General features: G+C 37.0%; 1 protein-coding gene, 1 long non-coding RNA gene and 1 pseudogene across 4 annotated transcripts in view; all 3 read right to left on the bottom strand.

The window, feature by feature from the left end:
• Positions 1-26749, bottom strand: part of SBF2 (SET binding factor 2) — a 461568-nt gene that overhangs the window by 328703 nt on the left and 106116 nt on the right. The gene's annotated exons all lie outside the window — the stretch shown is intronic.
• Positions 1015-25878, bottom strand: LOC144294688 (uncharacterized). The gene is made up of 3 exons (XR_013362083.1): positions 25825-25878; positions 4917-4997; positions 1015-2323 (listed from the first exon to the last, which is right to left on the bottom strand). It is a non-coding gene; the product is annotated as an uncharacterized LOC144294688 (long non-coding RNA).
• Positions 15103-16830, bottom strand: LOC144294681 (keratin, type II cytoskeletal 8 pseudogene; annotated as a pseudogene).

Genomic DNA, 26749 nt, shown 5'->3' with positions numbered 1-26749 from the left:
TTTTTTTAATTTATTTTTTATTGGTGTTCAATTTACTAACATACAGAATAACCCCCAGTGCCCGTCACCCATTCACTCCCACCCCCCGCCCTCCTCCCCTTCCACCACCCCTAGTTCGTTTCCCAGAGTTAGCAGTCTTTACGTTGAACTGCACTTAATCTTTCAAATAAAGCAAAAGTTTAAGTTAAATGTTATTTAACTATATGTATATCACTGCAAAGTTAAAAGGAGATTTAAAAATTCTTAACCAGGGCAGCCCCAGTGGCTCAGTGGTTTAGCGCCTCCTTGAGGCCAGGGCCTGATCCTGGAGACCCAGGATCGAGGCCCATGTCGGGCTCCCTGCATGGAGCCTGCTTCTCCCTCTGCCTGTGTCTCTGCCTCTCTCTCTCTCTCTCTCTCTGTCTCTCATGAATGAATGAATGAATGAATGAATAAATAAATAAATAAATAAATAAATAAATAAATAAATAAATAAAATCTTTTTTTAAAAGTTATTTAAAAAAATTTCTTGGGATCCCTGGGTGGCGCAGCAGTTTAGCGCCTGCTTTTGGCCCAGGGCGTGATCCTGGAGACCCGGGATCGAATCCCACGTCAGGCTCCGAGTGCATGGAGCCTGCTTCTCCCTCTGCCTGTGTCTCTGCCTCTCTCTCTCTCTGTGTGTGTGTGACTACCATAAATAAATAAAACAATTTTTTTTAATTTTTTAATAAAATAAATAAATTCTTAACCAACTGATGTGTTATTATCTTATAGGCATGGTGAAAATCATCCATGAGAGAACTTGATTCATTTGTTTCACAAATCTATTCAATTTACTATTAAAAGGGTTCTCTGATTCCAACTCCAATGGCTAATTAAAGATTGCTTAGTAAATCAGAATTGAACAGCATGTGAACCAAAGAATATTTAATTTCTTGGAATGAAATTATTTTTTTTTTAAGATTTTATTTATTTATTCATGATAGTCACACAGAGAGAGAGAGAGAGGCAGAGACACATTTACGACACATGATATCATCTACCTAGTAGCTTGTCTTACGATTCCTTATGGGTTTTGAGGGGGTCTTTTTAAAGATTTTATTTACTTATTTGGGGAAGGACACAAACTGGGGAGGGGACACAGGGAGAGGGAGAAGCAGATTCTGCATTAATGGAGCAGAGAACCTGATACAGAGCTCAATCCCAGGACCTGAGATCATGACCTGAGCTGAAGGCACCCACTTAACCAATTGAGCCACCCAAGCACCCCTAATTCCTTATGTTTTTATGCTTATTTCAGTGATTCACAAATCTGAGCATGCTGCAGAATCACCTAGGAGGCTTTTACAATTTTTCAGTGCCAGGACCCCATCCCAAACCATATAAATTAAGAGCATCTTGGCAGTTAGACCTTGGTATCAATATTTTGTTTAGTTCTGATCATGGTAAAAACACAAATTTATCATCATAGCCATTTTTAAGTGTGCAGTTCAACAGCATTACCTATATTCACATTGATGTGCAATAGATCTCTAGAACTTTATCATCCTGCAGGGCCAAAACTCTAGATTCACAACATCTCACAATTTACCTTACCCTACAGTTCCTGGCAAATGCCATTCCACTCTTTGTTTCTAAGAGTTTGACTATTTTAAAGACTTAATATAAGTGAACCTCAAGGTTCATCCATGTTGTATCATAGGACAGGATTTCCTTCTCTTTTAAGGCCAATGTTCTTTTGTATAAATATGCCACATTTTCTTTATCCATTCATTAGTCAATGAACACTTGGGTTGCTTCCACATTTGAGCTATTATAAATAATGCTGCTTTGAATTTGAACATGGATATACAAATATCTCTTTGAGACTCTGCTTTCAATTCTTCTGAATACATAGCCAGAAGTGGATCTGCTGGATCATATGATAATTCTATTTTTAATTTTTTGAAGAAACACTATACAGCAGCTGTACCATTTTACATTCCCATCAACAGTGCACCAGGGTTCCAAAGTCTCCACATCCTTGCTAACACTTGTTATTTCGGGAGTTTTTTCAACAGTACTCATCCTACTCAGTATGAGGTGGTATCTCACTGTGGTTTCAATTTCATTTCCCTATTAGTGATGACTGCCAACATTCAATAAATGGAGGTTATTCTCCAAAGAAATGGAATTGACATCCAGAAGAGAAAATAATCATGCAGAGAGATAATTATTGAAATATTCTTAAGATAACAGACAAAATTTTCAGGTAAGACTGGTTTGCATCTTCCAACCCACTCAGCCTGCTTACTTCCTTGAACATTTCCTGTAGAATATTCATTCTTTCCATCGAATTCTGTTCCTAAGAAAGAATTTAATATAAATTTGGGGAGGTTTCTCATTTCCCCCCAGAACATTTACATATAAAGCCTTAACACTGTTTAGATAGGGAAAGATTCTTTTATTTTCACATGGTAAAAAGAAGAAACTTTAAGCCACAACTTCAAAACAGAGGTACTCAGGGCTGATTTTCTCACAAGCCAGTTTTAAAAATGACTCTTCAGTAGTTGGTCACCTATTTCTTCTAAGGCTAATTATTTTTTAATGTAAACTCTACATTCGCATGACCCCAAGATCAAGAATCCTATGCTTCACCAGCTGAGCTAACCAGATGCCCCAACAGTACCTTTTTTTTTTTTTTTTTAAGTAATTTCTATGTCCAACATGGGGCTCCAACTCACAACCCTGAGATCAAGAGTTACATACTCTACTGACTGAACCAGCCAGGCGCCCCAAATGATTTTTAAAAACAAAAACAGCCAACATCAATAAAAGAATATATGCGGGCAGCCCCAGTGGCCCAGCGGTTTGGCGCCGCTTTCTGTCTGGGGTGTGGTCCTGGAGACCAGGGATCAAGTCCCATGTCAAGCTCCCTGCACGGAGCCTGCTTCTCCCTCTGCCTGCCTGTCTCTCTGTCTCTGTCTCTCTCTCTGTCTCTCTCTGTCTCTCTCTGTCATGAATAAATAAAATATTTTTAAAAATAAAAATAAGTAAGTAAGTAAGTAAGTAAGTAAATAAATAAATAAATAAATAAATAAATAAAAGAATATATGCTGATACACACCAAGCACTTACTTGAACACTGCAGAATAAACTGTATATTTCTTACGTATTTTAGAATGTGGAGCAAGAACTCAAAACAGGTACAGGAAATTTGCTTAAAATTTGAATCATAAAAATTTTCCTACATCTCATTTGTTCAACATCCTCAATCACACAGAATATGACCAACATCCTAAAAATAGGCCAAACAACCAAACAGTTAAGGAGTAAAATTAGACATCAAAAATCTTTGTTAAAATGCACTTGGTGTGGCACCTTGGTGGCTCAGAGGTTGAGCGTCTGCCTTTGGCTCAGGTTGTGATCCCAGGGTCCTGGAATAGAGTCCCACATTAGACTCTCCTGCAGGAAGCCTGCTTCTCCCTCTGCCTACTGCCTATGTCTCTGCCTCTCTCTGTGCATCTCTCATGAATAAATAAAATGAAAGAAAAAAAGAAGAAAAGAAAAGAAAAGAAAAGGAAAGAAAGAAAGAAAGAAAGAAAGAAAGAAAGAAAGAGAAAGAAAGAAAGAAAGAAAGAAGAAAGAGAGAGAGAGAGAAAGAAAACACAGATGCTTAGTTTTTCTCATAAGAATCCTTTGACTCTCAATGAGTTACTGGATACTATCAGTTTATACATAATTTTAGTAAATTTAATTATATTATTTTCCAATCAGAAACAAATGCATTGACATTGGGTGTGAAGATGGAGATGTGGAAATCTGAACACACACTCATTTAGGTTGGCCCTTCTACCTACATATTTATTGCATACTACTTGGAAGCACCACTTATTACAGTACATTATGAAAATTTATATTAAGTAGCCTTACACATCACAGATTTAACTATATTAATATGTAATCTTAGGGGCATACCTAAGGTATGGTATATACTTTACCAGGTCACACATGTGCAGGCATGCACACGCACACACACACACACACACACACACACACACCTTGTCTGCACCTTTCTTCTCTTTTGGCACGCAGATACTCAAAACTTGATTCCTCATGAGTCACCACATAAGTAACTCATAACTTTGGTTTATCCCTCCCTGCCTAGTCTCACCATTCCAACCACTTGACTCAACTAGAGGAAACCTCCTTCCAGTTTCCCTACTGAAAGTGAAGAATTAATTGGGATTAAAGTGTCTCAAAATACTATAAAACTGAATCAAAGAATGTTCACCTTTGAAAGAGAAAGGCAGGGAGGAAGAGTACTGAGGAAAAGAAAGAGAAATAAGAAGTAAGACATGAGGCCCAGGTCACAAATACCTGTAATTTATTTGTGTAAAATATTCATTCCTCCACTCTTAGCTTATTTATGACACTTTGGAGTATTATATACTATTAATACTTGTTCTGCTTTCTCCCTCTTAAATATCAATAGGAAACACTGAAGACTTCTCCTATTAAATTGGGTAATTTCATAAAATGCCACAACAGAAAATCTCCCAGAGAATGATACTATTTCAGTTTTCATACTTATATGAAGAAAATTATTTTTAAAATACAATTAAAATCACCTACCTCTACTTGAAAAAAAAGTAAAATCTTATGTCACAAAAGGAAACAAATATTCTTTCATTGCTTCAGATCTAGCTATAAACATACACATGTAATAGTTTTTTAAATAAAAATTTGTTATCTATCCACATCATCTTTTTCTCACTTAATGGTATCATAAAGAACTTTCCAGACAATCTATCTAATTCTTTTCCATAAATCTGAAACTTGGTCTATTTACCTAACCAGAAACCTAGTAGAAGAAATACCAAAGAATATGCTTGTTGTAACAATTTAAAACCTCATCATTAATGTGTGAATATGCTTACCCAGTTACCAACACTTACTTATAGACCTTTATAATTTGGCCAATCTGACTGCTGAACTCTTCATTCACTGTTACTTTAATTTGCCTTTTAAAATTATGCCTGAAAAAAAAATAATAAAATAATAAAATAAAATCATGCCTGAGATTAGAGGTAGCTTCTCATAGTTACTGGCAAAGTGAATTTCTCCTTCATTGAAAAGACAATTTGTATTCTATTTTTTTCTATTGGGTTTTATTCATTTCTAGGTGCTCATTAATTAAGGATATCAACCTTTTTGTGTTTTAACTTAGGTTACAATGTCTACCACCGTACATAGTGCTAAGAAACTTATCCAAAACTGGGAAATGAAAAGAAAATATACAGTACATCCTTTCAATGTCATGCTGGAGCACAGTTTTAATAAGCCCACCAAAGGATTATTTAATTTTTGAGACTATACCTGTAATGGACTTTTTAAGTTATTACTTGATTGAAGCATCTATGAGAATACAGAAGAAGCATACTGTACACAAATTTGGCACTCAAATAACTGTTGAATAAATTAACAAAATGGCTAATATTTTATTAGGTCCAAAGACTTCACACAGATACTTATACCATTAACAACAACTTTTCTCCCCTACAAAAAAAAAAAAAATGATTCTTACTTCTGAAAACTAAAAGCAAAGATTATTTTTTGAAAAGGGTCACCACGAAATAATCACCCTACCTATCTTACAACATGTTCTAATACCAAGAACCAATAGCCAGATAAAGAATCTATAGTGGTAAATCACACATTGGTAAAAGACTTTGATGACTGTGAAATTGATTAGAGTATAGTTACTGAGCTTCAAGTTCTTAAAAAAAAAAAAAAAAAACTATTGTTGTTCAGACTGAAAATGAGAAATAAATATATTTTGTCAGTTTTATTAAATTTATATATCAATTTATAGGAAAAAATGTTCAACAAAAATAAAAGTGAATTTATAAAAGTGTAAATCTTTCATCAGTTTAAAACAAGTAGGGGAAATAGCTGTGTTTTCTTTCAAACTTTACTTCCTAATTATTTTATATGAATAAGTATTTATTTTTCTGTTTGTTTTCTTATCTAGTTTAATTCAGCTATCAACACAGGAATTTCTCTCCACCTGGACCAATGCAGATAATATCCAAACAAACTGACCACAAGCTCAGAGTCATGTTTCCCATGGAATACTATTTCTTGCTACTTTGCTATTATTTCCTTGGTGGTAATAAGCCTTGAGAAAAATGGTTCTGTGTTACCTACATGCAATTTTTCTCTTCTCCTCAAAGCAATCAATAGCTATTTATTAAACATAAGAGCCATGCATTATGCTTAAGCATTGAGAAAACTAAGAAGTTAAATTACAGTTAACCCTTGAACAACAGGAGTTTGAACTGCAGAAGTATGCTTATATGTGGATTTTTTTTTATTCAATAAATACAGCACAGCACAATAAGTGTATTTTCTCATCCTTACGATTTTTTTTTTTAAGATTTTCTTATTTATTGGGACGCCTGGATGGCTCAGTGGCTGAGGGTCTGCCTCAGGCTCAGGGCATGATCCAGGAGGCCTGGGATCGAGTCCCACAACAGGCTCCCTTCATGGAGCCTGCTTCTCCCTCTGCCTGTGTCTTTCTCTGTCTCTCTCTTTGTGTCTCTCATGAATAAAACAAATAAAACCACACAGAGAGAGGCAGAGACCGACACAGGCAGAGGGAGAAGTAGGTGGGGAGCCTAACGCAGGGCTCGATCCTAGGACCCCTGAGCCAAAGACAGACACTCAACCACTAAGCCACCCAGGTAAGGTGTCCTCACAATTTTCTTACTAACACTTTTTCTCTGGCTTATTTTATTGTAAGAATATAGTATATAATACATAAAACATACAAAATATGTGTTAATTGCTTATTTATATTAGTGGTAAGGCTTCAGGTCAACAGTAAGCTATTAGTTGTTAAGTTTTTGGAAAATCAAGTTATCATACACAGACTTTTGACTGCACAGGAAAGGGGAAATGTGGGCGCCCTAAACCCATGTTGTTAAACAGTCAAGTGTATATGAATTTTTGCCTGTAAAAAGAGACCAAAGAAAGGCATAACAAGTAGAAATTTGCTGAATCCTATGACAGAATCCCATGTGAAACAATATGCAATGAAAGATACTGACAAAATGTTCTGGAACCCCAACTGGTAGAAAATAATAATAAATATAAGCTAGATAAAAACAAAGACTTAAAAACATTTTCTTACTTTGTGCATAAAATATTACAATAAAAAGAATTTTACAAAGTCATAGTGACTGAGATAGTACCATCACAAATGTGTTATCATGCTGTAAAAGTTCAAGAATATTTTCTAGAGGAAGCTGAGTGGCTCAGCAGGTTAAGCATCTGCGTTAGGCTCAGGTCATGATTCCAGATTCCTGGAATCAAGCCCCACATCGGGCTCCCTGCTGAGAACTCCTCCCTCCTGAGGACTCCTCCCTCCTGCTTGTGCTCTCTCTGTCTCAAAAATAAATGAATTCTTTTTCAAACAAAAAAAAAACTTTTTTTCTAAAAAATAATTGAAAATAAAAGCACTAAGAAAACTGAACATAAACTCATAGAATAAATGATTTTAGCAAGGCTGCAAGATAACTACAAATCACCGATGAAAGAAATTACAGAAGACCTAAATAAATGGAGAGAAATTCTGGATTCATGAATTAGTAGAATGATACTGTTAAGATGTCAATTCTCCCCCAAGACTGAACTACAGATTCAATGCAATCCCCATCAAATTCCCAGAGGCTTTTTCATAAATATCCATAAGTGAGAGTTAACAAATTCACAGAGATTTGTATCACCACTATTTTCTGAACTTGATTTAACCTTCAAGTCTTTTCTACCATAATCAGACTCTGCATTATCATTATAACTACTTAATATATATACATAGCCAGGATAATTTTTAGTGCCCTACTTAGAACCATAAAAAAAAGTCATGACTAGCTTTCTTACCAGACCCTTATTCTGACTGTATATGTCATAAAAATAGTAAATAAGGCTTTGTAGTTAAAAAAAAAAAAAAATCAAAACTATGCTTCTGGCCAAAAGTTTAAGTATGACAAATGTTTGCTGAATAAACATATAAGAATAAATGAACCTGAGACACATTCTAAGATGTTGGAACTATGTAAGAGTTCCATTGTCATTTTCTATGATCCTTTATACTCAAAAAACTTCATGTTCCCATTACACACAGAAAAAAGTTTAAACCCATTAATGAAGTGTTAAAAGCCACAAACTGGCCCCTACTATCTTTTGCAGCTTTCTCTTCTGTTATGAACTAATATCCTTTCAAATCCAAAATAAATACTAAGCTTCAGGCAATTTAACATCCTATCTCAGAACTTTTGTTAAAGCAGTAAAGAGCCTTTTCTCTTTAGCATAATCAAATTTCACTTATCTTTCAATCACTCTTGCTGCATAATAAATTATCCCAAAACACAGTAGCGAAATTAAGCATTTTATTATGGTCATAGAGTCTATAGATCAGGAATTCTGATAGTGCAGGGGCAAAACACTATTCTCATTCTCTAAACAAATATCAGCATAGAGGAATAAGGAAACAGATTAGGGGAACCTGGGTGGCTGAGTAGTTGAGCGTCTGCCTTCAGCTCAGGTCATGACCCTGAGTCCTGGTATCGAGTTCTGCATCAGGATCCCTACAGGGAGCCTGCTTCTCCCTCTGCCTATGTCTCTGCCTCTCTCTGTGTGTCTGTCTCTCATGAATAAAATTAAATAATTTTTTTTTAAAAAGACCAACAGAGGGATCCCTGGGTGGCGCAGCGGTTTGGCGCCTGCCTTTGGCCCGGGGCACGATCCTGGAGACCCGGGATCGAATCCCACGTCGGGCTCCCGGTGCATGGAGCCTGCTTCTCCCTCTGCCTGTGTCTCTGCCTCTCTCTCTCTCTCTGTGACTATCATAAATAAATAAAAAATAAAAAAAAAAATAAAAATAAAAAAAAAGACCAACAGATGGGCAGCCCGGGTGGCTCGGCAGTTTAGCGCCGCCTTCAGCCCAGGGTGTGATTCTGGAGACCCAGGATTGAGTCCCACGTCGGGCTCCCTGCATGGAGCCTGCTTCTCCCTCTGCCTGTGTCTCTGCCTCTCTCTCTCTGTGTGTCTCTCGTGAATGAATAAATAAAATCTTTAAAAAAAAAAAAAAAAGACCAACAGATTATGATTAGTTATTTCAGGAAGAGAGTATTTAACTGTAAATTTAATAATTCAACATTTAAATTTATTTTAATTTGACTAAAATGGCTTAAAATGTTTCAAAAAATAAATTTAAGTATCAGCTACATTTACCTGTTTTGTTTAAACAATTAAATATATTTTCCTGAACAAAACTATCCAAACTATTTTTTAGCAGTGTAATTGGAAATGCTTCACCTTGAAAATAATTGATCATCTATTTTAATTCTACTGTAAAGCAACGTTCCACATTTTGCAACTAGATAAAACAGATCAGGCTTAACAAACACTTCAAAGAAAAAAATTTATAAATATGGCGGATATGAAATGGAGGCATTTAGTTCTTGCTGGGTTTTTTTTTTACCCCAAGTCAGTGTAAAAACGTCAACTGCTAAGTAAAAACAAGAACAGGCATGAATGGGGAGGATAAATAACCAAAAAAGGATAAAGGCAGAACTGGGGCAATTACCTAATGTGTTAAATTCATAATCATACATGACTTATACCTTCTGGAATTGGGGTGAAATCATTATAGAAACATCAGTCAGCATTTCTTGTAAGACTCTTAGATAACTAAAGGGTTCCTCCCAGTTTTCTATGCTAAAGGTTGCCATACATCTCCCTTGGAGGAGAATGCATTTATATATATTACCGCCAAATCTTAGATTCTGATATACATGATCTCACCTTCAAAAGATTCAATAATATTTGAAAATGTCTATTTTCAGCTATGCTACACACACCATAATTAATAACTCTAAAAATGTCTATAGTCCAAGTAATCCAGTTCTAAAGAGCTTCTGTAATGGTAACAAAAAAAACTTAGCACATGTTTATTCACCTAGCTCCCTTTCCTTCCATTGACCAGAAAAAAAAAAGACCACAGATTTCATATAACAATGACACCTTTCACTAGGATTCCTTTCCTCCCAAGAAACAGCACACCTGAAAGTGTTTTGAAAACTGTAAAATGATACTCAAATGTTACTACTGCACAGAGCTTCTTTTCTTAGCTATAAGAACAACTCTTACACAATTTTTTATAGATCATGAAGTATACAGCAGGTAATTAGCAGATAAATTAGTGAATGAAAGGAATAAAAAAAATGATGAACACTTCTGAATTTTCATTTTAACCCGAAATATAAATGTAGATCATTTTATTATAATGTGAAATTTTTAGGTTGTTTAGAAAAATATTATTCTTTCTATTGCTTTATCATAACCCAAACTAAATTTTGAACATAATATGAAATTATTGACTGAATAGCTTTGGCTACCATGAGGAATTTCTAGCTTTGGAGATCATTTCAACTTCTCCTCCTGTTAATATTTTGATCCATCTATCTCTGTCATAAATGTATACAATACCAACTTCATTCATAATTTTATTTTCCAACTAATCACCAACATTACTGCATATCACCTTCACTAAGTATAGGAACACATAATTTTATAGATGGCAGTTGATAAAGTATTTTCAGTTTCTTTTTGCAATTCATTAATTTCTGTAGTACTGTCAAACTCCCTGATTGGTCATTGTTCCATTTGTAGAACTTAAATTTTTTACCTTTACTGAATCTCTCAGTCCATGTGCAGAATTAAAGATATTAATTCTATTAATTTTGAAAAACCCCTTATAATTATCTTAATTTCCTCACTATTGAGATCTGAAGAAACACTGAGTGCCTACATAAATATGGCATCTCAAGTCAAAGCATACTCTAAGATATGTATAAACAATGAACCAAAGACACAGTAGATTCTGGCTGAAAAAAAGGAAAGAAAATTCCATAGGTGAACAGAATTGGCATGAATGTTAAATATAAAGTAAGAAGGGAAGACATAGGGATTCCAAAAGAAATGAATAACTTGATCAAAGGTACAGATGTAGGAAATGCACTCCATAATGAATTTTTGGAAAAGAAAATCAGTTTAACATGGTTGGAATACAGAATATATGAAAAGAGGCTGAAAAGGATAGTAATACTAGATGAGGCTTTCTTAGAATAACTTGATGATGATTGAAGATAATCCTCCAATAAGAATGATTCTTTAAAAAAAAAAAAGATTTATTTATTCATGAGAGACACAAAGATAGAGAGAGGGGCAGCGACATAGGCAAAGGGAGAAGCAGGCTCTTTGCAGGAGCCCAATGTGGAACTCGATTCCACATCCCAGGATCATGACCTGAGCTAAAGGCAGCAACCCAACCGCTGAGCCACCCGGGGGTCTCTAAAGAGAATGATCCTGTAGATAATGGGACATCACCAGAACTTTTGGAAAAAGAATGTCAGAATCAGATTAGTATTCAGGAATAAAAGAATAATAACTCTAGAAACAGTGAAGTGTAAGCAGTGATTAAGAAGTAAGACTATATGGGAAATTGTTGCAATTACCAAGAAGAAAGATTTAAGAACCTCAAATATTAAATAGTAAAAGCCAAGACAGACCATATTCTGGGCCATGAAAAAATCATTCACTAAATTGGAAATTATTTGGATCACATAAACCACATTCTATGACCACAATGGAATTAAATTAAAAACTAATAAAAGCGAGATTATCTACAAAATCCTCAAACAGTAAGAAACACAATTCTAAATAACCTGTGGGTCAAAGAATAATTTAAAAGGGAAGTTAAAAAATTGTTTAAACTGAATTAAAATGAAAACATAATTTATTAAAGTTTGTGAGACGCAGTTAAGGCAATGCTTTGGGATTAATTTATAGTACTAAATATTTTTTATTAGAAGAAAATTAAAGTCTCAGATCAATGACTTCAACCTCCACCATAAGAAATTAAGAGGGAAGTCTGGAATTTGGAGAAAAAAAAATCAAAACACAAGAACGTATCAAGCCCAAAGTAAGCAAAAGAAGGAAAATAATAAGGATGAGAAAGCAATCAATGAAATTAATAACAGAAAAGCAAAAAAGAAAATCAAGGAAACCAGAAGCTGGCTAACTGAAAAAATCAACAGAATTAATAAAATTGATGGACTTGATGGACTATCAAGGAAAAGGTTTTAGTTTCAGATTTTACATTTACATCAATATCTATTTGGAGATCTTAAGTTGTGAATGGAGGTTCATTTGTTAATGAATTACACAATTGTTTTGGCATCATTTATTGAAAATGTTATTCTTTTTTTCCACTGAACTATCTTTCTAACCTTGCTAAAAAAATCAGTTTTGTGTCTGTGTGTGTGTGTATTTATATTTAGATGCTCTTTTCTGTTCTATTGATGGAATTAATATTATTTTATTAACTATACTGACTCCAGTATTAATGGAGTCAATTAATGTACTTTAATAATATGCCTTCAAGTCAATTAGTTTAAGTGTTTCAACTTTGCTCTTATTGTCATAGTTATTTTTCCTATTCTAGTTCTTTCACATTTCCATATGAATTTGAATTCCAATAGTTCATTGCAAATAAATATTCAAAAGTAATTTTTACACATTGAGCTTAAATTTTACAAACTCCCTGAATTCATTTATTGGTTCTGCTATTGTTTGGAGATTCCTTAGGATATTTTACACATTGGTTCATTTTATCTTCTCATTTCTGTAATTTTTATCCTTTTTTTTTTTTTTTTGCCTTCATCATGATATAGCTTGAAAGACAGTTTCTGACCTATCTCCCAGTTTACTAATTCTAGCTCAAGCAACTCCTAGTACGCTATCAAGTCAATCTTCTGGATACTTATTTCAGTTACTGTATTTTTTCAGTTCTTGAATTTAGTTTAGTTCTTTTCTTAGTTACCAATACTCTGGCAAAATGTTAATCTTCTATTTTCCTTAAACATATCAAAAACAGTCTTGTCTGAATGCCACTATCCCTTGTAAGTCTGTTTCTGTTGTCTATTGTATCTTAGTTTTGTTTTTTTGGGTTTTTTTTTTTTAAGATTTTATCTATTTATTCATGAGAGACACAGGCAGAGGGAGACGCAGGTTCCATGCAGGGAGCCCACATGGAACTAGATCCCGGGTCTCCACGATCAGGCCCTGGGCTGAAGGCGGTGCTAAACCACTGAGCCACCAGGGCTGCCCTTGCATCTTAGTTTTTTTTTATCCCATTGTCTTGTCTCCTTGATGTCTGATTACTTTCAACTGAATGCTGAATATTGTATGTTTTTAAAAAAAAAGTTTAAATAATTTTATCTTCCTCCAAAGTGAATTTATGTTTTCTTTTAGCAGGCAGCAGCTAGCCTATAGGCTCTAGAAAGAACAGATAACCTTAATCCAATCAGGAGTTAAAATAATTCAAAGCTTGGTGAGGGCTGATCTATTTCTACTTCACCCATGCATCTACAATGTAGCCTTTTATAACAGGTGGTAATAAACCCAGAAACTGATTTAAGTTAAAAATGGAAGTTACCCACCTTCTGACTCCAAAAAAAACTGCAAAATTCTGACTTCCTATTTTATTATTGAAAGCTCTTTGAATAACTATTTTTTCTCTATATATCCAGATTTGGTGTTTAACTAACCAGACTTACTTTTTAATTGTAATAAACAGCAGTGAGCTACAATTTTGTTCACATGGAAAATAAATGGCTAGTCAACTTTATTTTTGCTAATAGTTATAATTCAGTAAATGTTTCACTATCACTCAGAAGAAATTTGTTTTATACTTTGGTCCCACTTAATCCATAATTTATTTTCCCTCAAAATAGAATATTCAACTGTTAGAACATAGAAGTCGTTTCTAGAGACATTAAATTTTGTAACACCATTGCCATGTTCTGCTAATAGATAACATTTCAAAAAGGAAAAATAAAACTTAGAGTCTAAAAATATATAAAGTGTTCTTGGTTCAAGAAAAGCTGCAATAGGGACGCCTGGGTGGCTCAGTGGTTGAGCACCTGCCTTTGGCTCAGGTTGTGATCTTGGGGCTGTGGGATCAAGTACTGCATCGGGTTCCCCACAGGAAGCCTGCTTCTCCCTCTGCCTATGTCTCTGCCTTTCTGTGCCTCTCATGAATAAATAAATAAAATCTTAAAGGAAAAAAAAGAAAGAAAAGTTGCAATACCATGCTAAAATATATCCTGTCCCCATATATTTGAATTTTTCAAGGTGAGATATAAAATGAGACTTTGGGGCAATGCCAAAAAAATTAAATATATCTTTATAGTCTAGAAATTCTATGTGTTCTTTTGTTAAAATTTCATTTTATTTCTACTTCAGAAGAATGGTGATAAATATCTTAAAGTGTGTGTGTGTGTGTGTGTATATATGTATAAAACCACATATATCATGTTAAATAGCTAAATATCTTTTGCATTTCTGATAATTTTCAATTCCATCTTATTTTAAAATAGAGAATCTTTTCAAACGTCTTCTTAATTTTATTTTCTACTTCTACCAGTGTTTTCATATTACAGGAACAGTTAGAAATAGGGAAAACTGCCAAGCAATTAAACTTTTTATATCTTTAAAAAGATCCAAATTGTCATGCTAACAGATCGTTTACTTTATGGAAAGTAACTAAGTATCACAGGTTGCTAGATAAAACCTATTTCTATATAGAGTTGACCTTTCAATTCACCAAAGCTTAAAAAATAAAAATAAAGCCAAACCTAAATGATTGGAAAGTAGGCTTTTTAATGTTAAAAAACTGATTCCCAAAAAAAACCCCAGTATTCCCTTATACTCATCTAAATAGTTTCAGCTTCAACTTGAGAGTATCGTGTAAAGAGCATGAACACTGGAGCCAAACTGCCATGACTTAAAATCCAGAACCGGGATTCCAGGGTCTACCACAGTTACAGCTAACATAGACCTTGAACAAACTGTGTGACCTCTTCATGCCTCAACTTCCTCATCTATAAAATGGAAATAATTAATACTTTGTAAGGTCATGAGATTTAAATATGTAATTTTGTAAAGCTCTTAAAATAGAACTAGAGACATACTAAGCACTATAGGTGTTTATGAAGATTTTTTTTGGCGAGGGGAGACTGGCAGAGGCTTTATTTGGGAAAAGACACTTGAATCGGCTTTCGGTTGGGGGCATGGACAAGAAGGGGTATCCAGGGCAATAGACTCCCCCTAAGGGTAGGCTGGGGACCAGGGCTGAGCCTTACGTGGGTCTCTTGTACACAAGGCTCCCCTGCACAGCTCCTTCCCTCAAAGGCTTCATGGGGCCACAAGAACAAAGAGGCTGGGAGGGCCCACTGTGGCTGTTCACTTGGGCAGGACGTCAGACGACTCAGACACCAGCTTCCCATCACGAGTCTCGATCTTCTTCACAACCACAGCCTTGGAGGAGCTGCTGCGACTGAAGGAACCGCCAGGGCAAAGCTGGACTGGAAGGAGCTCTGGCCATAGTTGAGGCCAGGGCTTGTGAGGCCCCCATAGGCCAAGTTCAGGCCACCGGAGTAGCCGCTGGTTGTCTTCGTATGGATGCTCATGTTCTGCATCCCAGACTCCAGCCAGATGTTCTGCATCTCCTCGCCCTCCAGCAGCTTGTGGTAGGTGGCGATCTCGATGTCCAGGGCCAGCTTGACGTTCATGAGCTCCTGGTACTCACGCAGCTGCTGAACCATGTCCTGCTTGGCTCGCTGCAGGGTGGCCTCCAGCTCGGCCAGGACCTTGGCATTGGCATCCTTGATGGCCAGCTCCCCGCGCTGCTTGGCGTTGGCAATGGCGGCCTCCAGTGCAGCCCTCTGGTTTTTGAGAGTCTCAATCTCAGCCTGGAGGCGGCTGATGCTCCGGTTCATCTCAGAAATCTCAGTCTTCGTGCAAAGGAGGTCATCCCCGTGCTTCCCAGCCAATGTCTGCAGCTCCTTGTACTTGATCTGGTACATGGTCTCGGCCTCTAACCGGCTGCGGTTGGCAATGTCCTCGTACTGGGCCTTGACCTTGGCAATGATGCCGTCCAGGTCCAGGGAGCAGCTGTTGTCCATGGACAGCACCACGGACATGTCCGAGATCTGGGACTGCAGCTCATGGATCTCCTCTTCATACAGCTGCCGTAAGAAGTTGATCTCTTCGGTCAGCCCTTCCAGGTGGGACTCCAGTTCTATCTTGTTCATGTAAGCTTCATCCACATCCTTCTTGATGAGGACAAATTCATTCTCCATGTCTCCACACAATTTGATCTCATCCTCGTATTTATTCTTCAAGTCCTCCACGAGCCCCTGCATATTGCCAAGCTCCACTTCCAGCTTCAGCTTCTCCTGCCCCGGGGTGTCCAGCTGCCTCCAGAGGTTGTTGATGTAGCTCTCAAACATGTTGTCTATGTTGCTCCGAGCGGTTTTCTGCTGCTGCAGAAGGCCCCACTTGGTCTCCAGGATTTTGTTCTGCTGCTCCAGGTGTCTGAACTTGTTGATGAAGGAGGCAAACTTGTTGTTGAGGCTGTTGATCTACTCCTTCTCCTGGGTGTGCACCGCCTGGATGTTGGGGTCCTCCTCCAGCTTAAGGGGGCTCAGCAGGCTCTGGTTCACTGAGACGGCCGTGATGTCCCCCACCCCCGGGCCCGCCGTAGCCCCCAACCACACTCATGCTGCTATTCAGGCCACCCTGGAAGCTGCCGCTGCTGCTGCCCACCCGGGAGAAGGCAGAGGAGCTGATGTGGGAGTCGGGCCCGCTCATGCAGGAGTGGCTGCTGAAGGCCTGGGGGCTGGAGGTGGATACCTTGCAGAATTTCTGGGTCACCCTGATGGACATGGTGGAGGCTGGAGTGGAGGCGAGGAGGCTGAACCTGACAGAGTTTCCAGAAGGAGTGCGAGAAGCCGCTTCTAGGTGAGCTGAATATATTTTTTAAACATATCTAATAACCAAATTCAAACTCTCCATCCCCCCAAACAATGCCTCTTTCATCATATTTCAGAAAATGACTTCAAGACAAAACCTTGCCTCTTTCTATACCTTAACCTCTCTTTTCAGTGAGTCCTTCATTTAGTTGCCATATAGGCCAACAAGATCTGGCCAGAGAAGGGTAAAAGAACAAAGGAGAAAAGGGAGAAGAAGGAAAAGGGAAGAGGAGGGAAGACAGAGGGAGAAAAACTGAGGAATTACAGCAGTATATGTACCAAAATGTTAAGACTGGTTATATATCTAGTTGAAGAGAATACAAGTGATTGTATTCTTTTTTTTTTTTCTTTTTAAAGATTTATTTATTTATGAGAGAGAGAGAGAGAGAGAGAGGCAGAGACACAGGCAGAGGGAGAAGCTGGCTCCATGCCGGGAGCCCGATGCGGGACTCGATCTGGAGACTCCAGGATCGGACCCTGGGCCAAAGGCAGGCGTCAAACCGCTGAGCCACCCAGGGTTCCCTATTGTATTCTTTATACACTTTGATGTCTTTCTGAGATCTTCTACAAGATAAAAAAAAATATGCTTCCCTTTTCATCAGAGAGCAAAAAGCTGTTTTGAAAATGTCTTTAATGGTATTCTGGATAAAAAAATCTAAGTTCTCCATTAGTTGGCTCCTACACCTTCTGCCACTCTTTGTATGTCTTGTATCTGTACCCCACAGAAGCAGCTACTCTCTATCCAGAACATGATCCCCATTTACCTCATCTGGCCAACTGTCACCCACATAGCTACTTCCATCTTCTCAACAGTCTTCTTGGACCACGCCTCTGTGCCCTTCAAATGCACTGTTCCAACCTAGGTTAACCCACTTAGGATCTACCTTTAGAACCTAGTGTACACATATAGCACATATCCCAGTAAGTTTAATAAGTACTATTTATAAGTTTGTCTCCCTCTTTCCTGGAGATAAGGGTACATATTTAACTTTCTTTCCTACTCCAGCATCGAAAGTAGTACCTGGCGCACAGTAGTGGACCAAAAAGTTTGTTGTGCTAAAGACTCCAAAGTCATATTATTTCTATTCTACTATGTTGCCTCTCTAGAGCTGTTTAAAACTTGAAAAGGTGAATTTCTAAAACAGTATATTCTCAGTCTGGGATTATTCAAAGTCAAACAGAAGGCTACCATTCTTGTTCCTTTAGTTAATTATTTATTCACCAAATATTTATTTACTACCTCATATATACCTGACATTGGGGATGTGAGGATAAGCAAAAACGATGGGTTTTTCCCATAATACTTTGAGGTGAGGAGAGAAGGGAAATAATGGCTACTCAAAGCTACTAAATAAACACTAGTGAACTGTCCCTGAAATTAAGAAGTACATTTTTAATAGAACATATAATGAAAAATATCACCATATTCGGAAAGATCGAAAATTGTGAATTAGAAATGAGGTTCGGTTCCTTGAAGACAACAATTTTCAATCTTTTTTTGGTATTTTGGCTGCCACATAAATGGATATGTCCAGAGTTATGCATTATTTCTACAACAAACTAAATAACTCTACTAATAAACAAGGCATGCTGCCTCATAGTGCTTATCAGTTATACTACCCCTTCTTTATTTTTTTAAATATTTATTTATTTATTTATTTATTTATTTATTTATTTGAGATAGAACAAGTGGAAGGGAGGGGCAAAGAGAGAGGGAAAGAGAGAGAAGCAGAATCCCTGTTGAGCAGAAAGCCGAATGTGGGGCTCCATCCCAGGACCCCAAGACCATGACCCAAGTCAAAGGCAGATACTTAACCAATTGAGCCACCCAAGGGCCTCTTCCTTAAAAAGCAAACCAGGGGCATCTGGCTGGCTCAGTTGGTAGAGCATGTGACTCCTGATCTTGAAGTTATGAGTTTGAGCCCCAGTTTGAGGGTAGAGTTTACTTACAACAAGAACAACAACAACAAAACCCAAAGCAGTTCTTTATGACTTGCAAAGCCAAGAACTTCAAGAGAAACCAATCTTAATTTCCTAACCACAAATAATTTATCCAGGGGTGTGTGGATGAAGGATGCCCTATAAGAACTCTATACTGGAGGATATGATAGAGACAACTAGCTGCCCATCCAGTATCTATTATTCCCTTCTCCCCCTACTAGGAGATTTTATTGGGAGTGGCAATACACCCAACTTTAAAACAAACATAAAGGCCACTAATTTTTTTTTTCCTTTCTTGTAATTAGGTATTGTTACATACTAGTTCTAGGCTAGGAGATGTAAGTAGAAGTCACTGGGTACACTTCTTGGAAAGCTCTTCTTAGAAGGAAGAAGACTCAGTCACATTTTTAATCTTCTCCCCCGCCTTTCCCTTCTTTCTGCCTAGAATAAGAACATGAAGGTAAGGATAACATCCCATAAAGGGAGGAAAAGAAAGTTAGAGCCTGAGCCTTTAATGAAATCACAAAATTGCTATACCAGCACCAAACCATCTACTACTTCCAGACTGCCTTATTTTACAGGGAAGAAAAACACATCCTAACCTCACTGAAGGCACTCTTGTGGGTTTTCTGTTATTTGCAGTTGAATCTAAGCCTAACGAATGCTGATGATCATTAATGGAACTAAATTAAACCTCTGAAAAAAAAATTAAACCTCTGTCCTTGGGAGCAATGGAAGAATATAATTCACAAAGACATACATAGCCAAGAATGAAAAGACCCACCCTAATGCTGAACACTCAAAGCAGAGTTGCCAGAAATAAGAACTCAGGGTATAAAGCTATCTGAGCAAGATTCTTCCTCGCAACTAGACAAAGCATTAACTACAACGGCATTGCATTCTCTTCTGGTCAGGATATTAGAATGCAGCTGAGAACAGCATTATTTTTTAAATGACATTAAATATTTTTTAAAAATTAAATAAAACAGTAACAAATTTTGAGAGATGAATTATCAGTATCCAATTGCTAGGCACATTCCATATTCAAACACATTCATCTGGCATGCAGTTAAACAGACAGGCTCATTAAACATTTACAAGAAATGGACAGGGATCCCTGGGTGGCGCAGCGGTTTGGCGCCTGCCTTTGGCCCAGAGCGCAATCCTGGAGATCCGGGATCGAATCCCACATTGGGCTCCTGGTGCATGGAGCCTGCTTCTCCCTCTGCCTATGTCTCTGCCTCTCTCTCTCTCTCTCTATCATAAATAAATAAAAATTAAAAAAATTAAAAAAAAGAAATGGACAGAAAAGGGTATACATAGCATAGCTTATTTAAAAGTGATGGGTAAAAAAATAAAAAAATAAAAAAAAATAAAAGTGATGGGTAGAGGGAAATCAGGGAAAAGCAAACCAAAACTATATGAATTCCGCAGATTTAAGAATAACTATGGATAGTCCTTTTATTTGTGGGGATTCTTCCAGTCTGGTAGTTTTCCTTAGACTGTCCCTTTCATCTGTAATTTCTGAAAAACAGCTTTTCCAGTTAAGTCTTTAGGTTAAAGTTCCTCTGAGAAAGCAAACTGCTTCCTGCAGATGCCATGATAACACTAGGAAGTATAAGAAGGTAGAGGTCAGCAAAAACTGTGCAGGATAATAAAAAATAACAGACAAATTCATTGAAATTAATGTCATGGAATGAAGTCTAGCAGAAAAAAATGAAATTTGACATCTGAGCTTTGGATTTAATTGAGCTAAGACAGTGTCCAGATAAGGATAACAAAAGTAGGAAATAAACATCTTTAATACGGCATTAAAAGCATTAAAAAATTATAATTACAGTAATAAAACATATTCAAACACCTTTTCTCCATCTCCCACTTCCACTACCTTTCCCTTCTAAAACTAACATGATTTAATAATTAAACCGGTGCAATTAACTTTCTATACTTTGATTCTATAAATTTGAGAGGGTATAGAGAGCAGGAAAGAAAAGTCTCCTGGAATTGCTCTAAGTGAAATAAATTCTTTTTATATCACTAAATTTTATCCCCAAATCACAATATTATTTTGGAAAACATAACCTAATAATGACAACAGTAACAACAGCTAACACATAATGATTACTATGTACCACACACTGTTCTAAGAACTTTATGTATATATTAATTCATTTGCTCCTCATAATGATTCCATAAGGTTAATATTATTTTTATTCTCATTAGAGTGATGAAAAAAAAGGCATAGTCTTTAAATAATTTGCCTAAGGTCACAGAGTTACCATGTGAAGCCAGAATTAAAACTCAAACACTGAAGTTCTAGAGTCCATGCGCTTAATCATTCTATCAAATTGTCTTTTTTAGGTGTTACAATACCTAAATTAATTTGTAGTCAAACTGGACAGGTCTGAAATTATTTCTACTTTTGCACTAACTTGTCAAGGTACTGCTATCCTCCCAGTCACCCAAATTTGAACCTGTATGATAACTTTTAGTCTCTTAGTGCATTCCATATTCAATCAGTCATTCAACCAAACCCTGTCAATTAAATACCACTCTATTTCCACTCTTACTGCCATCATCCTAGTGATTCCATAGCAAAAAACTGCATCAGCTTTTAAAGAAGCCAATAGTTCATGCCAACCTTATAGATAAAACATCTTTTTCAAATGAACTGCTGTCTCTTATGCCAGCTTTATGGGGTATAATAACAATATTTTACATTTCCCCATAAAAGTTCTCTTTATTAATATCAGTCCATCATTCTAGCCTATATATTAACTTTCCCTTCCAGATATATACCAAACATTGGATAAGCAAAACTTTAAAATAAAACTTTATCAATCTTATTTCCTTGGGATCCCTGGGTGGCGCAGCGGTTTAGCGCCTGCCTTTGGCCCAGGGCGCGATCCTGGAGATCCAGGATCGAATCCCACGTCGGGCTCCTGGTGCATGGATCCTGCTTCTCCCTCTGCCTGTGTCTCTGCCTCTCTCTCTCTCACTCTCTCTCTCTCTCTCTGTGTGACTATCATAAAAAAAAAAAAAATCTTATTTCCTATTCCATTACAGATACTTTACGTCTTTAGAAATAAAATCTACAGGAAAGGACAGTCACTGGATCAAATGACCTTTTAACTCCTGGTGGTCTCACTTCAATTACCATAATCATAATTTATACAACACTCAAGAAAGCACAGGGCTTCCTTTAAATCTTTTGTTTTTAAAGATTTTATTTACTTATTCATTCATTCATTCATTCATTCATTCATTCATTCATTCGAGACACATAGAGGGAGGCAGAGACATAGGCAGGCTCCCTGCAGAAAGCCCGATGTGGGACTCGATCCCAGGGCCTGGGGATCAGGCCCGGAGCCAAGCGGAGCTGAAGGTAGATGCTCAACCGCTGAGCCACGCAGGCGTCCCTCCTTTAAACCTTTTTGATTTCAATGGGTATCAATGTGGCAGTTTGGAGATGTTAAAAGACATTACCAAATAGAAACAAACAAAAATAGAGGCTTACAAGCTTCAAAACAGTCCACAGTATATGATAAATCACAATGTTTCCAACCGTTTTACACTTCCTTTAATACAAGGCTGCTCACAGTCCCTGATCTCAAAATCACAACACAAAGATGGCCCAGCCAAGTGGTGCAAGGCATCACTTGGCAATTTCCACACCCAGCTCACAGCTTGCTTGCTCTTAGCATTCATAAATCCTAATCTATCCCAAATCAGAAGGTCATCCAAAACCAAAAAACAACTTTGAAGGTCCCTTATATGGATTCTTTGCTTCCCAGCTACCCCCCCACCAACACACACACTTTTTTAAATAATTTATTTATTGGGATGCCTGAGTGGCTCAGTGGTTAAGCATCTGCCTTTGGTTCAGGTTGTGATCCTGGGGTCCTGGGATCGAATCCCACATCCAGCTCCCTGCAGGGAGCCTGCTTCTCCCTCTGCCTGTGTCTCCATCACTCTGTGTCTCTCATGAATAAATAAATCTTAAAAAAAAAAAAGAGAAAAAACTGGGACGCCTGGGTGACTCAGTGGTTGAGCCCCTGCTTTGCCTGGGGCGTGGCGTGATCCTGGAGTCTCAGGATCAAGTCCCCACATCAGGCTCCCTGCATGGAGCCTGTTTCTCTCTCTGCCTGTGTTTCTGCCTCTTTCTATCTCTGTGTCTCTCATGAATAAATAAGTAAAAATCTTTAAAAAAAAAAAAAAAGAGAGAGAGAGAGAGAGAGAGAATTTATTTTTTAATGTATTTGAGAAAGAAGAGTGAGCAAGACAGAGCACAAGCAGGGGGAGAGTCAAAGAGAGAGGGGAAAAGTAGGCTCCTACACTGAGCAGGAAGCATGGCTTGATCCCAGGACCAAGGGATGAGTTGAAGGCGGATGCTTAACTAACTGAGCCACCCAGGCGCCCCCCAGCTCCCTTTATGCCAGTATGTGGGAAGTGCTTTCTTCTGCTCTTCCTCTTGCAAGGCAGAGAGAAATAATAGTTAATGCTGACCTATACCTTGGATCCTCCTATTTCATTTCTGTTTTAAATATGGAAGAAATGCCTCATTTAGCTGCTTGGAACCAACACATTAAATGACTTCAGTAAAATGGTTAATCTTTTACTTTCATATACAAAGAGTAGCTGACCTGAACCAAAAAGCTGAGGTGATCTGAGATTATAAAATACATCATTATTGGCATTTGTAACTTGTCACAGATATTAATCCAATGTGATATGGAGAAGATTAACTTCACATTATCTGTGGCCTTGTAAGGTCTTTATATCCTTATAGCACTACAGCTAACACCTCTAAAATGATACCAGAGCATTAGCAAGAACTCACAATTTCACTAGCAATAGCAGGCACTAGTCTGCGGTCTCAATATGATCTACTGCAAAGCTAGCTAAAACAAATATCCAAAGATATGTCAGAGTTGGAATTTCTTTTTGAAAAACAGAAGGCAACTTAAGATCCTAAGCATACACTGACACAGTATAACATCCAGCATTACATGGAACAAGATCTCCATTTTAGTCATTTCAAGGAGATTATATGTCTGAAATCCCACTCTCAATGTAATATTATTAAATAGGATGATAAGGGGATGCCTGGGTGGCTCAGTGATTGAGCGTCTGCCTTTGGCTCAGGGTGTGATCCTAGGTCTGAGGATCAAGTCCTGCATCAGACTCCCTGCAAGGAGCCTGCTTCTCCCTCTATGTCCCTGCATCTCTCATGAATAAAAAATATTTAAATAAATAAATAGGCTGATAAGTTTCAACATTCTGCCCTGCATATGTACTAGAAAATCTAATTTTATTAGATTAATAAGAGTCCTATAGTATTTGTTCTTTTCTTGTTTTGTTTGTTTTTAAATAATCTCTACACTCAATGTGGGGCTTGAACCTACAACCCCAAGCCCAAGAGTCACACATTCTACCAACTGAGCCAGCCAGGTTGCCCCAAGTCCTATAGTGTTTGTAATATAGTGATACATCCAAACATTTTAGAACCTCCAACTTTCAAAAGAGGAATTTGAATATATAAATATTTTATTTTTTTAATATTTTATTTATTCATGAGAGACACAGACTTGAGAGAGAGAGAGAGAGAGAGAGAGAGAGAGAGGCAGAGACACAGGCAGAGGGAGAAGCAGACTCCATGCAGGGAGCCTGATGTGGGACTTGATCCCAGGACTCCAGGATCACACCCTGGACTGAAAGCAGGCGCCAAACCGCTGAGCCACCCAGGGATCCCCGAATATATAAATATTTTAATACAAATTTAGTAAACAGGCTTTTTTTTTATTTTATTTTTTTATTCATGAGAGACACAGAAAGAGAGAGGCAAAGACATAGGCATAGGGAGAAATAGGCTACCTGCAGGGAGCCAGATGTATGACAGGATCCTAGGCCCTGGGATCATGCCCTGAGCCTAAGGTCTAACCGTTGAGCCACCCAGGTGTCCCAAACAGGCTTTTAATACGGAAAAACCATATTATTTCCAAGTACAGGAACAAAAACTAGAATATTAACTCAAACAGGTCAGGTTAGTGCTATAAATTTATGGAAAAGAGCAAGACCTTTGAAGATGATATGTATAAAACTATGAAGGTGAATTTATATAAAAGAGAATGTTTGCCATCATTATAAATATGTTACAAGCCTGAATATGAAGGCATAGGTCACACCTGTCTTATTTACCATTGAACTCTCAGCACCAAACAAACTGCACATAATAGGCACTAAGAAATCACTTAAAGATAAATCACCGGAAGTATTTAATATAGGCTAAAGACACTTGACCACCTGGCAAGAGTATTCGATACAAACTGACTTAACCATCAAAACAAAGGTTAGAATTTGACCAGGAAAAAAAAAAAAAGAATTTGACCAGGAGACTATAAGGATTTCATAACATTTTCATCATCATACCAAATTTTTAAATTATTAGTTTCTGGACTCTACTCTTAATCTTTTTTCATGTTTAGAAAGTGATTCTTCACTATTAGTACTAGCAGCATCACATCATTCTACTTATAGCTGTCACTGTCACCAAGAGACAACAGGTTGTTCTGTGACATAAAATTACACATGCTACCTAGGTAGAACAATATAATTAAAATGCATCTTCCAGAATTTAAAGAGGCCACATTTACTTTAAAAGAATCTCTGGCTGATGGAATGAGTGGAAGTATCACTCATGAACAGGGAACTTCGTGTGCCTCTTTTTTAACTCTGAGCATGTCTCTTCCTCTACTTCTCTGGCCTATTAGAAAGTAAAACATTTAAAACCAGAATCCAGGATTCTACTTCATCTTATTTATCAGTACTCAGGCAAAACTGTCTCTGCCTGGGAAAAGAACCCACTGTGCCTCAAACAATGGAAATCATAATTAATTCACAAATTGATAGCACATCTAAGTTTTATATCAGTTTATTTCTAAGTACATACTACTGAATTTGAGAAAAATACTTAACATCTTACCATATTCTTAGTGAAATCTTTCAGTCAGTTATAAACCCAATAGTAGAATATAACTTTTTCATTAGAATACTATGGCTGTCATAATCAAAGTTATTCCCAAATCCACATGTTCTATAGTCAATTCTTGTAAAAAGAGTCTAACTTGGGAGGAAATAAAAATCACCAACTCCTTAGTTAACAAAGATTTGTATCATTAGATTCTTCTGAATTTGATGTCGAAATACTTTTCATGTCTTTCTAATGCCAGTTAAGCCTAATTAGAGTAAGGCTATTCCTGTTAACCATTTTTTTTAAATAGCAAGGGAAAAAAACTTTTTAAAGAATGAGTTTCCCTCAACAAACACAAAGAGTATTTTAATTTTTAATAACCTTTAGTAAAGAGTCAAAGGATCAGAGTTTTATTATTAACTCTGCCAATATTTAGGAGCTTTATGATTTGGGGCAAGTTATTAAAATATCTCTAGACTTTGTATCCCATTTTTAGCATGAATGAAGTTTTCAGCACTTAAAATAAATTTAACTGGGCAGCCCCGGTGGCTCAGCAGTTTAGCGCCGCCTTCAGCCTAGGGCATGATCCTGGAGTCCTGGGATCGAGTCCCACATAGGGCTCCCTGCATGGAGTCTGCTTCTCCCTCTGCCTGTGTCTCTACCTCTCTCTCTGTGTCTCTCATGAATAAATAAATAAAATCTAAAAAAATAAAATAAATAAAATAAATTTAACTTACTTAAAGCTGTGTTTTCTCTTTAGCTTTCCAAATCTTGAGTTTAAATAAATTTTCCCAACTTCTGAAGTGATCTTTCTAAATTTCTACATACATTTCAGATTCTAGACAATTCTGCTAAATGTGAAGTATTTTTAGGTTAACCAGAATTTGCTGTTTAAAGAAATAAACTTTAAGGACTAATTATCTTTATGATTAATTTA

The sequence above is a fragment of the Canis aureus genome, chromosome 23 (assembly GCF_053574225.1).
Source record: "Canis aureus isolate CA01 chromosome 23, VMU_Caureus_v.1.0, whole genome shotgun sequence".
NCBI classification, from domain to species: Eukaryota; Metazoa; Chordata; class Mammalia; order Carnivora; family Canidae; genus Canis; species Canis aureus.
This window is presented reverse-complemented; position numbering and strand designations above follow the sequence as displayed.